The following is a 23,306-nucleotide window of genomic DNA, read 5'->3' as shown; positions in this document are numbered from 1 at the left end:
ACTGAATAAGCACCCCTTTACATCAGGTACGTCTCCCTCCCCTCAGTTCAATGAAAGGGTAGGCATTGAAATAAAAGTCATATAATCCTCCCTTCCCACTCCACCATTCTATTCATTTCTTTTATTCTCTCTCTCTCTCTCTCTCTCTCTCTCTCTCTCTCTCTCTCTCTCTCTCTCTCTCCTCACTCCAAAACCATTTACTTGTGACACAATGACCACTGGCATAGCACTTCCAAGTGCTGTCCTATGTTTTGCTCCCTTCACAATAATTAAAACTATGAAAGCAACTGCTTGAGGCGGCTCCCTCACATTCTCTAAAGATTTTCTCTTCTTCATGCCACCACTCAACTAGCTACATTCTAAATGGTCTTGTGTACCTGACTTACACTTCTGCTTCTATTCCTCCAGTTCTCTTCCTGACCCTATCCAGTGCAACCATTTGCAGTTGTTGTTTAAAAAAAGTTATACAGTGCTCAGGGCCCAGAGTTTGCTCCACTTATCCAACTTGTTTCTGATCACAGGCAGAGCAGTCAACAAGGGTGCAACCGTGTATTTCTTAAAAGAACCCTAAAGCTCTTGTCAACCACAGACCAGTCAGCAACAGTTGGCAGGGCAGGGCAGTGCTGCCTAGTTGACCTTCCATCACAGCCATTGCTGTGAGCCCAAGCCAATCTGGCACTCCAGCTGCTGCATTTGCAGCACACCAACCTCACTGCTGCCTTGCCCTCACAGTATGCCATAGCAATAACAATAGCCAGAGCTCAGGTAAGCAGAACTGCCTTGTCCCAGTTACTCACTTTGTCAAAGCAATCCCTTAGTTAAGGACATTGGTTTCCTATCCCTGCAGGTGGTTCAAGACTTTGCATGAAAGAGGAGGAGGAGGAGGAGGAGGAGGAGGAGGAGGAGGAGGAGGAGGAAGAAGAAGAAGAAGAAGAAGAAGAGGAGGAGGAGGAGGAGGAGGAGGAGGAGGAGGAGGAGGAGGAGGAGGAGGAGTTTGGACTTGATATCCAGCCTTTCATTCCCCTTAAAGGTAAAGGGACCCATGACCATTAGGCCCAGTTGTGACCAACTCTGGGGTTGCGGCACTCATCTCGCATTATTGGCCGAGGGAGCGGGCATACAGCTTCCAGGTCATGTGGCCAGCATGACAAAGCCACTTCTGGCGAACCAGAGCAGCACACAGAAACGCCATTTACCTTCCCGCTTGGAGTGGTACCTATTTATCTACTTGCACTTTGATGTGCTTTCAAACTGCTAGGTTGGCAAGAGCTGGGACCGAGCAACAGGAGCTCACCCCATCGCAGGGATTCAAACCACCAACCTTCTGATCAGCAAGCCCTAGGCTCTGTGGTTTAACCCTCAGTGCCACCTGTGTCATTCCCCTTACGGAGCCTCAAAGTGGCTAACGATCTCCTTTCCCTTCCTCCCCCACAACAAACACTCTTGTGAGGTGAGTGAGGCTGAGAGACTTCAGCAGCTGCATGTGGAGGAGCGGGGAAGCAAACCCAGTTCACCAGATTACGAGTCCACCACTCTTAACCACTACACCATGCTGGCTCCCAGGGTTTGGAGGGTGCACCTCAATGGCTGGGGACCAGCAAACCTAAAACAGCACCCTTATCAATCTACCCATCACCTAATATTTACAACAGAAGCCCTTCTCTGGATTCCCCCGTCATGTGAAGTCAAGCAAGCAGAGAGAGGGTCTTCTCTGTTATGGCACGCCAGGCTTGGAACTGCCACCCTGTGGAAACTGGCCCAGGGCCTTCATTACCTTTTAGGTGCCTATGTTTCTGAGCTTCCAACTGAGCATATAATTTGGCCTTATAATTGACATGATTTGTTTTATTTGTTCCCCTTGATTGCCATTGCTGTCTTCCAAGCATGGAAGGCACGCATTATAGCCCATGAGATATGGAAAATAAGGGTTTTCAAAATGCTTTTACCGGCTTAATGGGTTTTAACAGACTTTATTCCAAAAGGAAAACTAAATGTCCAGCACTCTAACAAACCTCTGTGAACTGCTGAAAATTACCTTGTGGAGCTCACAGTTGGGGTTAGAGGAGCCAAGCCTTATGCTGCACTCTATTTCTGAGGCACTAAGACATACATGATGTGTGCCCGTTGTGTGCCAGTTACTTTAGGAAACCTGGAGTGTTTCCTAATAATATTCATATAATATTATTCATATAATGATGTGAATAAGAATGTATATGCTATGTGAGAATTGTATTTTTAGTGGAACCAGCAGTGGACTTACTTATCACTGAGAGGAAGGAGTGAGAAAAGAATTAGAAATAATTCGGGTGGTTAAGGTAAACATCAAGAATTTCTGAAGATTCCATCCCTACTCACAGTGATTGCCCCAGTTTTAAAAATTCTGGAGAACATTCTGAAATTAAACAATAAAAAACATGTTGGTACTATAACATTATCATTATTATAGAATACTGCCATTCTTCACAGTTATTCAATTTAAACATCTCATTAGAATTTAGGTTTTGCAACATATTCTTCCAGTCCAGGCCTCATTAGGATTTTAGTTCTATGAAATATTGGAAATGGGGCTGAGGGTGGGGCTCTTCCTGAGAAACTTATATTTCATGATTATATAATATTAATTGTAGAGCAAGGGCTTAAAATTCTGTATTGTTCAACAAACAAAAGGACATTAATAATAGTTTTTGACATAGTGGTTGGATTGCCTCATTAAGTTATTATTTTGCTTAACATTTCACTGTGATTTCATTCTGGTTGTGCTTAAAAGCTTAGTTTAGCCCTCATTGTTCTCTATACAAACATCTATAACTTGCAGATCTGATTGTTTAAGGATGCAATCACATAGTCCCGGGGAGAGCATATGTCCTGGGTTTTCTTCTGGCATATCCTAAGAGTCTTATAACATGAGTAAGGTAAAGGTAAAGGGACCCCTGACCATTAGGTCCAGGCGTGACCGACTCTGGGGTTGCGGCCTCATCTTGCATTATTGGCCAAGGGAGCCAGCGTACAACTTCCAGGTCATGTGCCAGCATGACAAAGCCGCTTCTGGCGAAACAGAGCAGCACACGGAAACGCCGTTTACCTTCCCGCTGTAGCGGCACCTATTTATCTACTTGCACTATGACGTGCTTTCAAGATGATAGGTTGGCAGGAGCAGGGACCGAGCAATGGGATCTCACCCCGTCGCGGGGATTCGAACCGCCGACCTTCTGATCGGCAAGCCCTAGGCTCTGTGGTTTAACGCACAGCGCCACCCGCGTCCCTTATAACATGAGTAAGTAGCCTCAAATGCTTTGATACGAAAGGCTTCAGGGTTTGGGCTGGGCAAGCAATCCAGTGGGAGCCCCAGACTAGCCTTGCCATTGAGCCCGTGGGGCACAATTCTTGCTACTGCTTTTCCCCATCCCTGCAACAACACCAGCAGCCTGGTTGTAGAGCGCTGCCTCTCTACATGGTTGCTGCTGTTGTACAAACAGTGCTCCTCTCAGAATTTTGAGAACAAAGCCTGCCACGATACTGTACCCTACCATTCACATGCAAAGAATATATGGAAGGGGCTATCACTGAACATTTGAAATGCTGTCCTGACAAGGAACCAGTACAGAGGGCAGCATGCCACTAATAATGACAGTATGAAATATAGCAGCTGGATCACTGGTTAATGGGAATAGAGTACAACCCAATGTTTGGGGGGGAGTGGCATTCAGTACTGGATACATATAATCTATTAATGTATATTAAACAGATGACACAGCACTTAAAGGTATTATGTAAAGTAAGTATTATTGATCTTGAGTATTTTACATAAAATGCTCTCTTACACCTTTTTCTTTTTATATATATACCTTCTACTTGGAAGTTTGGAACATACTGCAAATATTGACAGTCTAAAAAATGAATCTACCTATACTGTATGTAAATAAGTGTGTAAATAGATACTAGGGAAAGTATATGATTACGGTATGCCCAGTATATTTTAAAAAGTATAGTATCAGCCTGTTCTACCAATGGGCTATAGCTCTAGATCAGGCATCCCCAAACTGCGGCCCTCCAGATGCTTTGGCCTACAACTCCCATGATCCCTAGCTAACAGGACCAGTGGTCGGGGAAGATGGGAATTGTAGTCCAAAACATCTGGAGGGCCGAAGTTTGGGAATGCCTACTCTAGATCATGGGTAGGCAAACTAAGGCCTGGGGGCCGGATCCGACCCAATCGCCTTCTAAATCCGGCCCGAGGATGGTCTGGGAATCAGCATGTTTTTACATGAGTAGAATGTGTGCTTTTATTTAAAATGCAGCACTGGGTTATTTGTGGAGCATAGGAATTCGTTCATTCCCCCCCCCCCAAAAAAATATAGGGCGGCCCACCACATGGTCTGAGGGACAGTGGACCGGCCCTCTGCTGAAAAAGTTTGCTGACCCCTGCTCTAGATGTTTAGAAACATTCAGAAAGATTTATAGAAGTATTCATTCTTTGTAGGTTAGTACATCTCAAACCATTAAGGAGGAACTGCTAGATGCCTGGTTTTCATATGTGTTAAGACTTGAATGTGTGACATTTGTGGTATTTCATACAGGTTGTTCTGCACCCTGTGGAGAAAACCATGCTCTCTTGCCCTCTATTTGACCCGTGCTCTGAATGGCTGACAAAGTGCCAGCTGTCACTCAACCCTATGTGGGCAGCAAGCCAGCAACTGACCATCTATGCTGTGTTGCTCATGAAGAGATCTAGCAGAGACTAGTAAACAACTAGTTCAGGATAAGGTAGACTCCAGCTAAAGAGTACCTTTTGTTTTGTGAGTATTCTGCTCTCTCCCTTTGTTACAGCCATTGCCTTCCTTATTCTTAATAAATGATATATAATTGAACAGATGTGTCTCTGCATTGTTACCAACACACAGGATTAGTGTGAACACACCGACCCCAAGCCTAAGCCACTTGGTTCATGCTTCAGAGACACTGGACTGAGGTTGACAGAGAAAAGCAGGTTGCTCTAATTTCTAGGAGAGACAAGGAGCCAGGGACTAGCTCTCCTTCCCAAGAAAACTGAAAGGGATCTGGCTGCCTTGGAATTGCATTGACTTTCCAGACTACCCCAGCAGGGGGTTGTAAAGGTTTATAGATGGTGTGGTAGAAGCAATTATTGGACAGTTTGGGGGACGTGAGTTGTTTGTGAGGAGTAACAAGTAACCAAAGGGTTAACTGTGTACTGTCCACCTGACCACTGAGGAAGATATCATGTTACAGAATGTACTGGAAGTGTTTTCTTTGTGTATCAGTTGGTTTCGTTTTTGCCTGGGAGACGGTCGCAAGATGTCTGCGAGCTCACCAGGTTGTTTGTTGTTTTCTCTGTAAAATAAACTTCAGTAGTTATTAGAACACCTTGGACTCTGTGTGTTCTTAAGAGGTTTTTTATCCAACGGCTATACAAGTTTCCGCTGTGTGTGAGAAGAAGAAGAAGGCTCTGCTGTATGTTTTACTGCCAGCCCGGGTCTACGGAGCAGAGGCGCTAGAGAAAGCGTGCCGGGCGGTTTTTAGTGGCTCCTAATTGAGTCATAAATAACTCAAAGGAGTCCTATATTCGTCACATTGTTTACCTTACCAGGAAGGGTGTAAGCAGGCCCTATTGGCCTCCCCCTTCTGTTTTATACCTTTCTCTATAGCCAGTGTGGTGTAGTGGTTAAGAGTGATAGACTCGTAATCTGGTGAAGCGGGTTCGCATCTCCACTCCTCCACATGCAGCTGCTGGGTGACCTTGGGCTAGTCACACTTCTCTGAAGTCTCTCACTCAGCCCCACTCACCTCACAGAGTGTTTGTTGTGGGGGAGGAAGGGAAAGGAGATTGTTAGCCGCTTTGAGACTCCTTCGGGTAGTGATAAAGCGGGATATCAAATCCAAACTCTTCTTCTTCTATAATGCTAAATGTGTATTATTTCCACCACCTCTCAGCTGTGGTTGAATGAGTGCCCCCCTTTAATATCCATGGATATCAGGAGGAATGTGTCCTCCTCCATGCTTATGTCTTCAGATCAGTAGGAGAGGCCAAAACACAGGGGACTCCACCTTCTCCATTGCCTCCCCTGCTCATTGGAACACTTTGCTAAGAGAATCTTCAGTGGGTTCCCTGCTTCCCTGTATTTAGGTGTGGCACTAAAGGCCTCACTTGCAACCACATGGATTCCCCACCCCCTTTAATTACAATTTTAGCGGCAATTTTTTTATTGGGACCACACTGCAAGGGAAAGTTTAACTGTTTCTTATCCCACCACAATCTTGTTAAAAATACGCACACACAAAAGGCATGGCAGGGTTATTGGGGGGGGAGCTTCAGTTGTGACAGATGGGAGTTTTTTTTCTAACTGCAGCACTACAGGGAGGGTATAGAATCGTAGAATTGTAGTTGGAAGGGACTCTGAGGGTCAGCAGTCCATTTTTGTAAAGGTGGGGGGGGTTAGAGAAAAAGATAACCCCAACCTCCCTATCTGCTGCAGTCCCAGTAAAAATAATCATCCCAGCCACGCTTGTAATTAAAAAAGGAAACCCAATAGCAGGATTGCAAGCAACACAATTACACCCCCCCCCAAAAAAAAACCCCACTTTAAATAAGGCTTTTGTGGTCTTGGCTGTTTTACTCGAGTATTGAGAAGATTGTTTGTATGTTTTTGTGGTAGTTTATATTTGTTCTTGCTTTGTTATTTTGTACGTATTTTGTCCTATTTTATTGCAAGCTGGTTTACCTTTTTGGCTAGGAAGTAGGATATAATTGTAAGTCTCAAAGAAATATGGTACAATAAGATCATGTTTGTTAATCGTGTCTATTGCAGTTTTCAACAAATTATTTGATCATTAAGCCCGTGTTTCCCAACCTTGTGCCTCCAGCTGTTTTCGGACTACAATTCCCATCATTCCTGACCACTGGTCTTGCTAGCTAGGGATGATGGGAGTTGTAGTCCCAAAACATCTGGAGGCACAAGGTTGGGAAACACTGCATTAAGCATATCTATAAACACAGTAATTAGATTTGAAAAATACCTTCCCCCCCCAGCAGCTAGAAAAAACAATTCCCCTTCCTAACCAGGGTGAATAATATCAGTTGCAAACATTGCAGCTGGAGGGAATAAACCTTCTTTCATGGACGGTGACTGTGAGAGCTGTTGGTATCAAATACTGTAACCCTTTATCACAGCAGGAAGATTGTACTGCAGACCAACACATCACCTATTGGCTTTATTTCTGTGCACTAGTTTTTGGAACAATTCATCCCTTCAGCAATTGGTCATATTGCTGAGATTATACAGTGGCCACTAATGCATCTCTCTACATGATGTGATCAAGCGTTACCCTTAAAGCTGAAGTGAGAGTAAAGTTTCACGCTGCCCTCACGAAACGGCCCTGCAATTATCTCCATTTCCAAGCACTTAATTCAATTAGAATTGTTTTAGTGTTGAGCACAATACATGGACACTGGTCAGCTATTTTTCTAGCACACAACCCAGATGTGCTGGGGAAACTTCCCCAATAGCTGCTGTTTATACACTACAGCTAGAACCAATTGTGAACCATTTCACAAACTACAAAAAAAACATATATTTTTTATTGCGGTTGCCATCAGGATGAGTAATGACTTTGTTAAAATGAAAAAGAACACAATTCAACCAATATTAAGTGTTGTTAAGTCCCGTTCTTATCTACTGAAGAGTTAAGCACACTCTCTCATTGAAATCATTGTTTGTTTTGTTTGGATCTGATCTGCATTTGTTGCCAAGGATACAACATTTGACGCTGGTGGCGCTGTGGGTTAAACCACAGAGCCTAGGGCTTGCCGATCAGAAGGTCAGCAGTTCGAATCCCCTCGACGGGGTGAGCTCCCGTTGCTTGGTCCCAGCTCCTGCCAACCTAGCAGTTCAAAAGCACGTCAAAGTGCAAGTACCGATAGATAGGTACCGCTACAGCGGGAAGGTAAACGGCATTTCCATGTGCTGCTCTGGTTCACCAGAAGCGGCTTTGTCATGCTGGCCACATGACCTGGAAGCTGTACACCGGCTCCCTCGGCCAATAACGTGAGATGAACGTCGTAACCCCACAGTCGATCACGACTGGACCTAATGGTCAGGGGTCCCTTTACCTTTACCTTAATTTTTAGAGCTCAGTGCCATCAATACAACAGTGGCTCAAGTGTCAGGGCAGCCCCAATGTTGCCACTGCCCTGCCTCATCCCAGCCCCATTATGATGAGCTACAGTGATGCCCAGGAGTGCCAACTTGAACAAAACGTTGGGGAGGGAGGTATGCCCTGCCCCACATAATAGATCACATGAATGGCAATGTCCATCAACTTTGGGGAGGTCTGGCCCCCTCAAATATTTTATTGGGGGAGGCTGAAGCCCCCACAGCTCCTAGGAGTTGGCTCCTATGGTGATGCCAGTGTTAGAAGGTGCTTTCCATGGCTCTGCCACACTACCCAGGCCACTACAACATGCTGACATCAGCTCTATTTTTTCCCTGGACACTGGAATCAAGTGAGGCTGTGTGAGTTCTGGATAACAACAACTTATTATTTATACCCCGCCCATCTGGCTGGATTTCCCCTGCCACTCTGGGTGGCTTCCAACAAAATATTAAAAATGCATTAAAACATCAGTCATTAAAACTTCCCTAAACAGGGCTGCCTTTAGATGTCTTCTAAAGTGCTTGGATGCTGCGGTGGGCTGGATGATGGACAATAAACTGAAACTGAATCCAGACAAGACAGAGACCTTGTGGGTCTAGGAATTAGGTGGAAATCCTTGTTTTGGTCATGTATGCAATCCCTTTGGAAGAGCAGATTCATAGTCTGTGGATGCTCATAGATCCATCACTGTCACTGGGGGTGAAAGATGCCTTGCTTGCCAGGAATGCCTTTCAGGTGTCAACTTGTTCTCAGGCTACAGCAGTTCCTGGAAAGGAATAGCCTAGCCACTACACCCGGGTGAACTCCCATAAAGTACTTTAATGGGCTGCCCTTGAAAATGGTCCCAAAGCTTCAGTTGCTCAGTTGTTGAGCAGTTATCAAACCATATAACAATTGCCCTGGCAGAGTTACAATGGCAGTCAAGTTGCTTCTAATAGTATATTAAACTAAGGCCTGGAGGCCAGATGTAGCCCAATCACCTTCTAAATCCAGCCCGTGGGCGGTCCGGGAATCAGCATGTTTTTACATGAGTAGAATGTGTCCTTTTATTTAAAATGTATCTCTGGGTTATATGTGGGGCATAGGAATTCATTCATTTTTTCCCCAAAATATAGTCCGGCCCCCCACAAGGTCTGAGGGAAAGTGGACTGGCCCCCTGTTGAAAAAGTTTGCTGACCCCTGGTGTAAGCTAAAATAATTTACATCTTGGGTTTGTTGTATATGAAAGTAGTTTCTGGGTGTTATTGACTATTTTCTGTTTTGTTATTCTTGAGAAGATGCAGCACATTCCTGTTTTGTCATTTTCCATGCTGTGTTGTGAATTTTATTTTTTAAACATTTGCATTTATAGATTTATTTCTTTGTTAGCTGTCTTCCCAAGTTCTGTAAACCCAGGAACAAAACATCCATTAAGTCCCCTCTCTCTTATGTATAGTACCATATTATCCTTGAATTGGAGATACCTGCTGCACTCCAGAACCTGAGGAAATACATCAGCTAGTGAAGCCAAGTTAGTATCTCTTAGCAGAATGGATGAAGTTTGGTAAGTAAAGCAACAATGTAAGTTGCTACGGAAATCTTATGTGTCATATAGGAAATATAAACAAACACTGTGGTCATTACTTCCTTGTGACTGTCATTATAATGACATCTGATGCACAGAAAACACAAAGATGGTGTCACTCACAGTGTTCTTGAACAGAGAGATTTTTTAATAGTATATTTACTTTTCAGTTGCTTAGTCAATAAACAGATGATCTAACAAATGGTGCCAGTAGTATAATTGTCAACGTTAAAGGTCATTATTTCACTTTCAATAGCCTTACTGTTGCTGTCAGATCCAGATTCCAAAGCAGCTATGATCATTCTTTTTAGCTGGAGACAGAATCAATGGTGAGGGCCACCAAGTTTCTGCACAGCTAGAATTCACCAGCAGGTTTTTTTTGTTTTTTGTTTTACTTTATTTGTTACTTTGGGTCATATCTTTTTAAATGGTTCCCTATCCTTTCTATGTATGTCTTCAACATTAGCCTCAACTCTATCATTTTGGAACAACTTCATAATGCAGTAATGTTAAATATTGCAAGCCATCCTGAGTGATATGTTTTCATAAATAGAAAATGAATATGGACTATGTTTTTTGCAAATAAGCAGATATTAAATTTGAACTTGAAATTTTAAATTAAGGTCTTGAAAGATGAGCAAACCTTCCCCAATCAATTCATCAAGACAATGCCCTAAGAAACAGAGGCAATATTTTTCCTTGTTAGTATTAGTATCTTATTAGCCCTACAGATACCCTTTAAAGGGCATCACAATTCAACAATGGAAAGTACCACTGCTGCTACACTGCAGTTGTAAAGTCACTGTACAGCAACTGCAATTACTGAAGCTGCTGGGCATCAGGAACACTACCCCTGTGACTTGATATTCAAAAGCATTTGTTGGTTAATGAGGTACTAAAGAGGAAATTTGACAGGAACCTACTAATATATCCATTTTGCTAGGCACCAATCTAAACACAGAAAATAGGAAAGAATGGTTATTCTTCCAGTGAGATGAGTGAAATCATAGTATCTCACTTTCTCTGTCTCTACCTTCTTTTTTACAGCAGTCTTTTTTAACCTTCCTTTTTTTCTTTTCTTGTTTTTGATATCTGCAGCATACTGAAAAGCATACCAAGAGAGAAATTATCCCATTTTTTACATTTTGTATCTCCCCACTTCAGAAAATCAGGTATAGAATGATTAATAGTAGTTAGGCTGCTTTCAGATTGCTGCAATTTTCCAGTCGGGATTCAGTTGCATACCAGCAAATTCAGGTTGTGCAATTAAAGTGGATTTGGTGCTCTTCTGTTACAAACCCACTTCCAGAAAGCTCCTGAACTTTTTGAAGTAAGGAATGAAGTAAGGAAAGTGACAGGGAAATGGATGGAAATGTGTGAGATAACCATGGATGGGCATGATGTTGCATAACCTCACAAATCAGAACAAATGCTCCATCAAACATGGACATTGCATGACTTCCTCACAAACCTTCTGCAAACAAGGCAGGATGCACTTTCAATAAACAGGTCACAGGGAAATGACTTTGGAACTCTTGTCCTTTCAGGTTTTAATGAAGACCGACCTAACCCCCGGTCTGTGCTGCTGGAGAGTACCGGTATTAGGATAATGTGGGGGTTAATCTTCCACTGCTGTGAAGGCACCTGCTGAATCCAGCAGCATGGAAAGCAACTTCTAGCAGTCTTCCTCATAGCAATAGCCTGTGCAAAAGCTGGGCATGTATAAAATGCTGGGCATGTATAAGTAAGAAAAAAGTGGCTTAGGAGATGTTGAATCCAAAGCCCCATGGATCCCTCAGAGGCACAACTTTTATTATTATTTATAATAGTTATTAGTTATTAGGGGGCAATTCAGAATGTTTCCTTGCAGGGCCCAGCAAGTCAAGCAATTGCTAGGTAGACAGGCCTACCAAGTTCAACCAAAGCAGCGTTTTGACTACTTGTTAGATCCCGGAGGTTTCAGATGCACAGAAGCAGAGAGCTGGGACTCTCCTTGATGTTGTCTACACAGGTTAAGTCTCCAGATGGTGGCAAATGCATCTTGACTCTAGTATAGGTATAAAGGTAAAGGTAAAGGTAAAGGGACCCCTGACCATTAGGTCCAGTTGTGACCGACTGTGGGGTTGCGGCGCTCATCTCACGTTATTGGCCGAGTGAGCCGGCATACAGCTTCCAGTCTTGTGGCCAGCATGACAAAGCCACTTCTGGCGAACCTGAGCAGCACACGGAAACGCCATTTACCTTCCCGCTTGGAGCAGTACCTATTTATCTACTTGCACTTTGACTTGCTTTCAAGCTACTAGGTTGGCAGGAGCTGGGACCGAGCAATGGGAGCTCACCCCGTCGCGGGGATTCGAACTGCCGACCTTCTGATCGGCAAGCCCTAGGCTCTGTGGTTTAACCCACAGCGCCACCCGTGTCCCTAGTATAGGTATAGAAATCCCAATTAGCTAATCTGAATTTGGGGTAAGTGCCAGCATTGTAAGTGAAGTTACAGGGAGGTAGGTGATCAATGAGGTCAAACTCTAATTCTCATTCCAAACTAGCAAATATATGATGACATCTTAACACAGTTGCTTCAGCTAGTTTTCCATTATATAGATCCAAGAGCTACAGAAACATGGTTAAATGAGCAGCAGCATATAATGCGAGTATACAAACAAAAAATAAATGTGAAAAAATTAAAAGAGCAACTACATAACACAGAGAAAAATGTGTGCATCAGTTGCTTCAGAAACATGTAAACAACTGCACAACAGTAAACACAATATTGGTAAGTGTTAAATCCATATAAAAACGTTCATATTAAACCTATCAATATCTGGTCTTTTCCAGATGGAAATATTTCTTAATAGCTAATGGGATTAAAAACACCACATTTCATCTTCAGAATTATTCATGTCTTCAAAGAAAATGACTGACTGGGGGGGGGGAGAGAAAATGCATTTACCGGTATGTTTTTATTGCTCTATTCCCACACGGGGGGAACCATTGGTTATATGGAGTACCCACAAAACAGCCATCCAATATGGCAGAAGGAGAGTAATTAAACATAGTGTATAGCACAGCCAATATTTAGAAACAGTTAATATGCCCAAATAGCTATCATAACCCTTACAAAAGTCAAAAGAGCAACTTTTGTTCCGAGTATATAATATTTGTATTCCTGAACCATACATGTTTCCAGGATCACAGAGTGTGTAGAAAGCACACTATAGAGGGTATTTATAAGATTAGGACTCTAGGGCCCCAAAATTGTGTGCTTTCTACACACTATGTGCATTATTGGAACCTTCAGGGCCATTGCCAATATTACTTTACTTATGGCTTAACGATACAATTACTGTACATCTACAGAACTAGGCATAAATATGGTGAGCTCCAATTAGTCCACCAAGCACTGTTGGACCAGTAGATGCATCCCCAAAAGAGGAGTGGGGGAAGTGACTTTTGCTGATGTCCCTTTTCCCCTACACCTATTTTGGATCTGTTCTGCATAGTTGGGGTCCCTCAAAACAGATTACTGGGGTGCTGGGGGTTGCAGGGAGGGGAATCCACACACAAAAAAATCTCTTTTCCTCTTCCCTTAGTGGATGTCTCCCACTGGATCAAAAGATTATCAACTGGGTACCAGATACACATTTACATACTATTTAAATGTCAATTTTCATGCCAATTTTCTTATTTAAAAGTATGGAATGGATTTTGGAATGTGAAAACTGAAATGGACGAGAAATGCACTGATCCATCCTCATTTTGCAGTGCATTTAAGTGCTGTCCTGGCCCGCCTTTCACCCTTCTCGATAAGCAACAGTGACCCGCCTGTAGTGGCTTTGCCTCACCTTGAAAGAGACTTCTTATTCTTATTCTAGAACTAATGAAGCAAAAAATAATAATCTCAAATCAAGAATGATGCTGGAGACAACTTCTACCAGTGAGGAAATAAAATATTTGAAGGAAAGGAGGGAAAATACATATATTCTTTGCATCCACAGAAGCACAATGCCATGTCAAGGGATTCTTTCACCCCATGCCACTATGTGTGCTTTACCTTTGATTGTGTTTACCTTTTAGCAACACAATCAAGGGCAAAGAGAAAAGTTGTTTCATATCTGACAGGGTAACCCAAATCAAGATCTGACACATCCTTTTTACACTATGACATTTCACACTGAAAAACCATGTACTGTACTCTATTCAGAAAGCACCTCCTGCACTGTATTTATATTTGTTTCTCAGGTGTGGAACCTTTTCAACACAGTATTAACATTTCCTTTAAAGTACTTCCTTGTTTTCTCCTTGAATAAGGGCATCATGAGAATATTGGCTAGCAGTGAAATCTCAGTACTAGTATTTCGATTTCTTTGATAATGAAAACTTAATTGCGCTGTTTTATCACCAGGTGCTTGTATAATAAGGCATGTTTTGTAAGGCTTGTTGCATCTCATATTGCTCTTCCTTGGCAAACCTGGAGCCATAGGTGGCTCAAACTGTTTAGCTATCCCCAGGCAGAAATTAATTTTGCTTCCTTTTCAATGAGACAATAGGGTCCAAGGCAGGGAAATAATTTGGCTTTCTCCACTTAAAGGTTTTCCCAGTTATGCTTTGCTTGTTTTATTTATTTCAGAAATTTACAAACTGCTTAACACTGCAGTCGCTAATGTGGACTTTGGAATTATTCTCATGGGTCAACACAGCTACCCTTACTTTTTGACTGATTGGGATACATGGGGGTCAGTAATAATAACCCTTGGACGCATATATGGATTTCTGTACTGGCTTATATGGGCAAAGATGGAAAGATTTATTATTGTTTAATACTGGAAGAATGGTTGTTGAAGTTATTGGAGGCAAAGTTGATAATGTTTGATTAGACAAAAAACATTGCTGACATTTATTAATGATAATAATTAGAGAATCCCTTTTAGATTTTTTGTGTGAAATGGAAAATGAATGAATTTGAGACATTTTTGGTCTGAAAATTGGGGAAATATTGCTTGACAGAAATTAGAATATCCAAGAGTGAATGTTTTTAATAATTTCTTTAATTCCAGAAAATTGGAAGTCCTATTTATTTTTCTTTCTTCTTTCTTTTCTTTCTATTTTCTTTTTTTATTTGGTGTCTTCTGGTCTGTTACCAGGGCCCAAGGATTACACACTCATGAAGGTAGTGGTTGGTTGGTAGAAGGACCCTGAAGGAGAAGCAGGGAAGCAAATATCTCCCAGGGCGAGAGGCTGGGAGAAGAAAGGAAAGCTCCCAGTTGAGAGCTGGGAGGATCCACCACTTTCTGTGTGTGACAAAGGTTAAGAGCTACATTTGAGAAAGGACTCTATATTTTCTTTTTTCATTCCATTTTGTTTCTGCTTAGACTACAGTAGTTTCTTTGATCTTATTGTATGATGGAAAAGCTTAAATAAGATCTTATGAAATAAAGGACTGCAAGCTTTGGCTCATGGTGAGCAAAAGGCAAACATGTGTACAGTACAGGTGAAAGAAGGCTCTGAATAACGCTATGATTATATTGATACATTAATGCAGAAAGAAGGAAGTACCAGTAGTTCTGAACCGCTTCTTTCTTTATGGTTCAGGAAATTTCATAAACCCACCTAAGAATAAAAACAAATTAGTTGCCAACATGCAGCTGCACATTTAATACTAAGGTAGCTAATTCCCTAGCTTGTCTCACAAGCTTTGACTTGTGTGCACAATCTCCCCACCCCCATTTCTGTCCTTTCTGCAGCCCCTTGGGCAGCATCTCTGTGCCATGATTCTGGAAGGAATAGGGAGAGATGCCTGTGCCTTCTACCAGCTTGCTACCTTATATGCTATGATTTGTTCTCTGTAGCACAAAATGTGAAGGCAAATACTAAGGTGAGCAGTGTATTCATTATATTTGGCTGGGATATTAAGGCAAAGGGAGGCAGGAAGAAGCAAGGGAAGGAGGGCTGAGAGATGAAAGGCATGTGGACAGAAACAGCAGAGATGAGCCCATTAAATCAACCACTATACAAGATGTGCTGTTGTCCAGTAGCCCGCAGGAAGCAGCAGGATGGCTGAGGATGAACTGGGGGAGAAAACAGCTATGTAGGGGTTCCATCTGTTTTCCTTGTTCCTCTGGTTTATGCATGTGGTAAAAGTGTTGATGCCTTAGGGGGGAAGAGTTGTTCTGTGGGACTACTGCAGAAAGTAAATGAGGATTGCTCCAATATGCTTGGGAGCCCAGCTGAGGATAGAAGCTCTCATCTGGCTTATGCAATTATGGAGCAGTAATGCATCTTGTCTCCTGCCATGTAGCTCCACAGAGCTGAGGCATATGGTACTTTGTAAAAAGCGGGACAATCTCTCAGATGCAAACAGAACTGAATTTCAGGTGGGTCACAGAGGCATGCTCAATCACACTACCGCAATTAGAAAAATAACAAGTTAAAATCAGTTACAGTATTCGGAACGTAAGACCGTAAGTAAGTGCCCTGTACGAAGTCACATTACATGATCACAGCTAGCCAACAATTACGCCATTCTGCAATAGATGCAATTATATGCATAGCCAACGTGGTTTTAATAAGGGAGTAGTAGTTAGTTGCATATACCAAGGTGCGTGTCATTGATTTTGTTTTCATTTCAGTACTAGCTCAAGATGGATTGACAGGAAAAAGCCTTTTCTGTTGTGAATCACACGTCTCCTACAAGAAAGCTGCTGTTTCCCTGAGGCTTTCAGAGTAATAGCAAGGTGAACAGTTCCACAGCAATGAGGCTCAAAAAGAAAGTAAGTGACACCTACCGTAGCTGTGGTGTGAAAATGGCAATCATGTCAAAAATATCAGATGAACAATGTGGGGTGGAAGAAAAACAGAGGCTATACAAATGCAGGCATGGACACAATCTGGAATCTGGGAGTGCTATTGTATTGTGGTAATCCATATATTTTAATAGCTAACAAATGTGAAGTTTGATGACTTCTACCAGTATTGAAATGACATGGCATGGCATAGCATTATAGGCTGCCCTACTGCAAGGTTCAAACTGGCAACAGTTGCTGGCCCCATTAACTTTTCACTATTTGAAAAATAATACAATGCCCTATATGAGTGAAGCACAGACATCTGGCAAATCTAATTTTATTTTGCATTGCAGAGATTAGGGAAGTCTAGAGAAGGAAAATAAACACATCATTTCACAGGGCAATAAATTTTGTGCATGAGTTTTCGGTAACTCAATGTAGCTAGCATCATAAACAGCAGATTTTCCCAGGGAAAGTGGTGGGACAAAAGAGTTTATGGTGCAGAGCTCAACCAGAAGTGTGGATGAACTCTGTGCTATGTGACTATTGCAAAGCTCTATAGGATCAGTATTTCAGTGTTTTAATCTCCCAAAGACAGGCATTTAAATGTCTGATTACTTAAGTATTAGCAAGATCTCACTTTCAAGAAAAGATCACATTTTTGTCTCTCTTCAATATACACCACACACCAAAATACAAATTAGTGTAACATTAATTTATTAATGCAGTGCAATAGGAATGATTAAGTGGCCATACTTACGATGCAATGAATTAATAATTATAATAAAATGGTTGGCACAGACCATATAAAAATGCCTTCTGTTTTAAATTGATAAGATATAGGCCATCATCTAGACATATAAAATATTGGGAACTGCTGCTGCCTATAGAATTTAAAAGAAACTTATGGGAGATATAAAAATGCATCATACTGTCCTCTATGCAAGTAATTATTAAACCTTAAGTGCCTCTGCAATAAGGACTGTGGAGAAATAACTACAGTACCATTCTTGTGTATCATCCATGGGAGTTCACTGTAACACTCCTACTTATCCCACATTCTGAAAACCTGAATTTTTGGGGATCCACTGTCATTTCAGACAATAACACTATATTCTTACTTTAATAGCTAAGGGCATGCAATTCAAGGAATACACTTACTCTAATGAAATATGTTTTAAATCATTGTGAGTTGGTTTGAGAATTGCAGGTAACGTGGTCTTTTAGCTCATGTTGTCGAAAGTAACAGTACATCACTAGAACACAACACACATTTCCATTTAAAATAACATTTAGATAATATCTGCATCTTATATGAATGAATAAGATTCAAATGCACATACAAAATACTTTGAAAATGAGTTTGAATGTGTAAAGCAAATAATCTAAAGTCTGTTTGGGGAGGGGGTGCAATCAGAACACCAGAAAATGATTCCTGCCATGAAGGATACTGCAGACAGGTCAACTACTAATTTTATATTCCCTTGAATAATTGACTATCAATGCAATTCTAGTATCAAGTGTTAAAATGTGCTTCTTTTATAACATGGTCCTATGCATGTATATTGAAAAGTGCCACTGAGTTCAATGAAGCTTTCTTGCTGCAATCCCATGATCTGGGAGTAAGCCTCACTGAATTAAATGTGACTTTCTTATGAATTCAAATGTGCTGTTCAGCTGCAAAAAAATCCTATACCTAGTTTTCTAGGAATAAGCCCCACGAAAGGCAATTGACTTACTTCTGAGTAGACATGTATAAAAGGTAAAGGGACCCCTGACCATTAGGTCTAGTCGTGGACAACTCTGGGGTTGCAGCGCTCATCTCGCTTTTCTGGCCGTGGGAGCTGGCGTACAGCTTCCAGGTCTTGTGGCCAGCATGACTAAGCCACTTCTGGCGAACCAGAGCAGTGCACGGAAACACTGTTTACCTTCCCACCGGAGCAATACCTATTTATCTACTTGCACTTCGTGCTTTTGAACTGCTAGGTTGGCAGGAGCAGGGACTGAGCAACGGGAGCTCACTCCATCACGGGGATTCGAACCGCCGACCTTCAGATTGGCTAGCCCTAGGCTCTGTGGTTTAACCCACAGTGCCGCCCTTATAGGTCTATAGGACGGCACTATTAGTTTCTAACTGAACATCTATAGCCCTACAGTGTCAGTCTTTTCATAATATAGAACAGAACGGCGTTCTCAGAAAGAGGGAGGTTCTTAGCCGGATTCAGTCAGGGCCGGCTCTAGGGGTAGTCTGGGTGGCGCGGGGCGCCAGGGTGCCAGCCCGGTAGGGGGCGCAGTGCAGCAGAGCCACGCGGAAACCATGCTGCGCGCTGCGCCCACCCACCAGCCACGACAAGAAACGGAGCGGGGCGGGGGCGCCGGAGCGATCTCCGTGCCAGGGCGCACGACGTGCTTGAGACGGCCCTGGATTCAGTTAACAGGTCCCACTAGTCTAAACACATGCAAGGACATTCACTAGCACAAAGGGGCTTTCCCCACTCCTATCCCCATATGCTTCCTCATTGGTTTGGGGTGGGGTCAGAAGAATCTCCAGAAAAGCACACAGGGTGAGATAAAGTGGGCCACTCAATTTGGCAAGCTGAAATGCTCGTGAAACGGTCTCCCTCGGGAGGTTGCGTACTCTCCTTCCTTGGAGGTTTTTAAGCAGAGGTTGGATGGCTGTCGTGGATGCTTTAGCTGAGATTCCTGCATTGCAGGGGGTTGGACTGTTTGGCCCTCGGGGTCTTTCCCAACTCTACAGTTCTATGATTCTATATTTATGGAACAACTGCCACATTGCTGTGTTCCATTCCTCCCAAATATTTTCAGGATTATAATGAAACACCCATTTTCATTTGCCTGACTGGCTTCTTTTCACTATCAATGAAACTTGATTATTTAAGCTTAATAGATAAGCTTAAGATTATTTAGAATGCTTTGAGAACATCATACAAAACTCACAGTGCTGATTTAACCTTAGAAATGAGTTGATAAGCTGGAACTGGAGTCACTTCACCAGCTTCTTCTAGGGTTAATCAATCTTGATGTCGCAACTGGGGAGAGAGGAGGAAAAAAAACAACAGAAAGATTCAAGATGACAAGCTATAAAGGACACAAGTGAAGTAGAAGAATATGATATCAGATCGGAATTTATAAGATTCTAATGATATATGTATGGTTATAGATATAAATTCATGAAGGGTTCTCCTAATGTCTCAGTTATACCTTACATGCAAGAAAATGTGCAGTCTTGCCCATTGAACATTGTATAATCTCACTGAGCTTTTATAGCAGGTATGCTTCCTAAGACATTTAAGTCTCCCCCCTCCGTATAAAAAATATTTGAATTTCACATGTAAAAATCAGTTTTTGCTTACTCTCATCAGATTGTACAGTAATGCCATCATCTAGAATGTGCATTTGATTTCACTCCCACTCCCACATTGTTTGCATTAATATTTACACGACATAAACAGCATGAAAAGAGGCTAAAACATTTTGGATGTTATAGGACAGGCATCCCCAAACTTCGGCCCTCCAGATGTTTTGGACTACAATTCCCATCTTCCCCGACCACTGGTCCTGTTAGCTAGGGATCATGGGAGTTGTAGGCCAAAACACCTGGAGGGCCGCAGTTTGGGGATGCCTGTTATAGGAGATGTGAGTCTTCCATCAAATAACAGTGCTGAGTCTCCTCATCCTCTTTGCTGGTAGTGATGCAGAACATCTGACTTGATGCCACCATTTCACTGGCTCCAGTTTCAGGTCCATTTCAATCTCTTATCTGAAGCATCAAACCTGCTTGCAAAGTTAGTATAGGGCATTTCACACTCCTCCTGTCCCAAGCCATGGGATATTCAGCCTGCTGGCTCTCTTTCAGAAATCTGATAGAATTATAGAATTATCTTACAAGTGAAGATTATAGGCCCAGTTTGCACACAACGCTTCACTGCTAAAGTGTTTATTAGTTGCTTCGCCCCTGCTCCCTCCTTTCCCCTGCAGAAGAAGAAACAAACCAGAGGCTACCATGCCATTACAGCACATCAGTACTCATGGTTTGTCCCCCCCCCCGCCCCACTAGCAGCTGGTGAGGCAGAACAGATGGGGCACTCATAGCTTCCCAATGCAGTGTGCGGGGCAACAGTGCCCTACCCCATGCCGCCTCACTGGCCGTCACTGTTTCTCTCCGAAACAAACCATAATGGCAAGCCACGAACAAAGGAGTGCATGTAATAGGAAGCGAGCCACTGCTGACTTGTCTGTCAGTGGTCAGAGTCAGGAACTCTGGTCAGGAACACCCCAGGGACTTTTGAGCAGCATGCCCCCAACACAATGCTTTAAAGCGAATTAGCAACATTTAATTCAAACTGACTTAAAACGATGTATAATGTTGTTTTATTTCCTGATTTGTGTGCCATTTTTAAAGGTGTAATTGCCCCTTTGAAGTGGTGTATAAAATTTCAGGCGAAATCATCAGCATCCAGTTAATGCCCCCTTAAATTTCAACAGCACTAGTTAAAACTTGAGTAGTGATTAAGAAAACGAGCAGCAATTAAATAATAATAATAATAATAATAATAATAATAATAATAATAATCTAGATCAAAATAAATATGTTTTACCGATTGGGGAACTACTGCTGGGGAACAGAAGCAAACGCACAAAACAGTACTGTACTGGGCCAGCGCCATGTTCTGTGCAGCAGCGCCCAGCATATAGTTGGCAATAAATTTTAAGTACAAACAGTAGTAGTTCCAATAGTGCATCCTCATTTAATCTAACAGGTCTGAGCACAGCAAAATCCAGTTTTTTCTCAGCAAATTCAATCAGGCCCCCTTGCAGATGGGTGTAACTTCCAGATGCTTTGGGGCGGATATTTTTTGGCTGCTGCCAATTGCCCATTAATCAGTGTCTATTTTCTCCATCAATTAGCAGATTCCACCGTGCTCAAGAGACAATGGAATTTATATCATATTGCATGATACAACAGCAAAGATAACAAAAGAGGAAGAACACCTCTTTCCTCCCACCCAAAGCTCTCCTGTGTGATGCTGTACACTTTCATTCAGACACGTTCTAATCAAAGTGTCCAACAATCTCTCTGATGACTCTACTTTCCATCAGAAATGGAAGTGGGGAAAGGGGTGAGGACAATGACTTATCCTACTGGTATCTTCAGTCTGCTCTTAGAAAGTACAGCATACAGGACACTTCTGTGCTTGGGTTGCCATTGTGTGCAAAACAGCTTTTCATTCATTTTCATTTAGTTAGCATTTTTATTTTCTAGGTTTACTTAGTCTAGCCTGATTGATCTAATCTTCATTCTCAGTGAGTCTAAGAATTTCATTTCACATTTGAAATAAAAAGCCCTGGAGCATGGCAATGACATCATCATATACCAGGGTGCTGTGATATTCATGCTGCGAATGAAGCTCAAGCTAGAAACAAAGCCCCTGTTGTTGTGTGTTCATCCATACTGCAATTTTCCGCAGATCAGTTGCTGGCTCTTTCGAGCATATGGTGGAGGGAGTGAACATTCACTAGAAAGTATAGATTTTAAATGGCCTCAAATAAACATGGTCCCATCAACAAGGAGAAAGGATTCATTTTATTACTTAGTTTTAGTATTTTAGTATTGTTTTGAGTTTGTGGGTACAATACACTTCTAAATTCCTGGACCCAGTAAGTGTTAGAATTTAATCAAGCCTCCCAAACCCCTGGATCCAGCAATGGTCAAAATATAAGCCAGGCCAGCTTCCTCATGAGGTAATTGCCTGGAAGATGAGTCAACAAAGGAAAAGTAAAGAGCCATTAGGAATTCCAGGGAGAGAAGACTCTGGGCCGGACAGCAAATGGGTGGGGCTGCTCCTCCAACTTGGAGGTAGAAGACAAAGTTAGAGTTTGATTTGGAGTTTTGGGGTTGGCCATGATGTGACCTAGAAGGGGGGGGGGAGGCTGCAGGCTGTTAAAGGCAAAAGCTGGACAGAGGGTCAGAGCACGGTGGTTGATTTCTTGTTGAATCCAAGACTGCAGCCATGGGAAAAGCAAGACCCTCTTGGGGTGTTGATGCTGTGCCCCCCTCCATTGTAGCCTCAGGTTGTATATATGTGTAAATAAACCATATATCATAAAGACACCACTGTCTCTGCTGTGCCTCATTCCCAAAAGAAAATACAGAACCTAGGTAAACGCATGGAACTCCTGGAATTTCATGCTGCTCGAAGATTGGCGTCATGCAACAGTATTTTGTTTTAGGAAATTAAAAGTTAACAGGATTTTATTTACTACTCCAAAAATACAATATGCTAAAGGCAGAGCAGAGAAAACTAAATCACACTCTTCATGATCAGATTTCTCAGTATGTTCCACGGACTATTCCTGTCATTTGCATATTGCATTATAAAATGCATCAAGTTTAAAAGGGAATTTAAATCAAACTTTCATTGCCAAAGCACACCACAAGGTGGCAAGATTGTAAAAATAAAGATTAAATAAAGATTAGAAGCACATTCAAGTAATGGCATTCACAGTGACATTTGAATTTTAAATTATTACAACATTCTTTGCATTAGTTTAAAATGCATGCAGTCATCACTGCCCCCATGCTTACAGCAGATTTTCCCTCCAAACTCATCTAACCCCACATTATAATCTAAGAATGGTAACACTGACCTACTTTACAGGGCTGTAAGAATTACCAAGGTAATTGTGTACAGTGTTTAAAGCACTAGGCGCTGGATGCAGTTGAGCAGGGGCTCTAGAGGGAGCCGGTGCAATGAACCGTGCTTATGCAA

General features: G+C 42.2%; 1 protein-coding gene across 2 annotated transcripts in view; it reads right to left on the bottom strand.

The window, feature by feature from the left end:
- Window positions 1-23,306, bottom strand: part of ATP2B2 (ATPase plasma membrane Ca2+ transporting 2) — a 377,677-nt gene that overhangs the window by 205,877 nt on the left and 148,494 nt on the right. For both annotated transcript variants that reach the window (XM_060271474.2, XM_088663219.1), the window contains exon 3: window positions 19,474-19,565. The gene's annotated coding sequence lies outside the window, so the exon portion shown is untranslated. The remainder of the gene's footprint in view (window positions 1-19,473; window positions 19,566-23,306) is intronic.

This window comes from Zootoca vivipara, chromosome 2, assembly GCF_965207765.1.
Source record: "Zootoca vivipara chromosome 2, rZooViv2.hap1.1, whole genome shotgun sequence".
NCBI classification, from domain to species: domain Eukaryota; kingdom Metazoa; phylum Chordata; class Lepidosauria; order Squamata; family Lacertidae; genus Zootoca; species Zootoca vivipara.
This window is presented reverse-complemented; position numbering and strand designations above follow the sequence as displayed.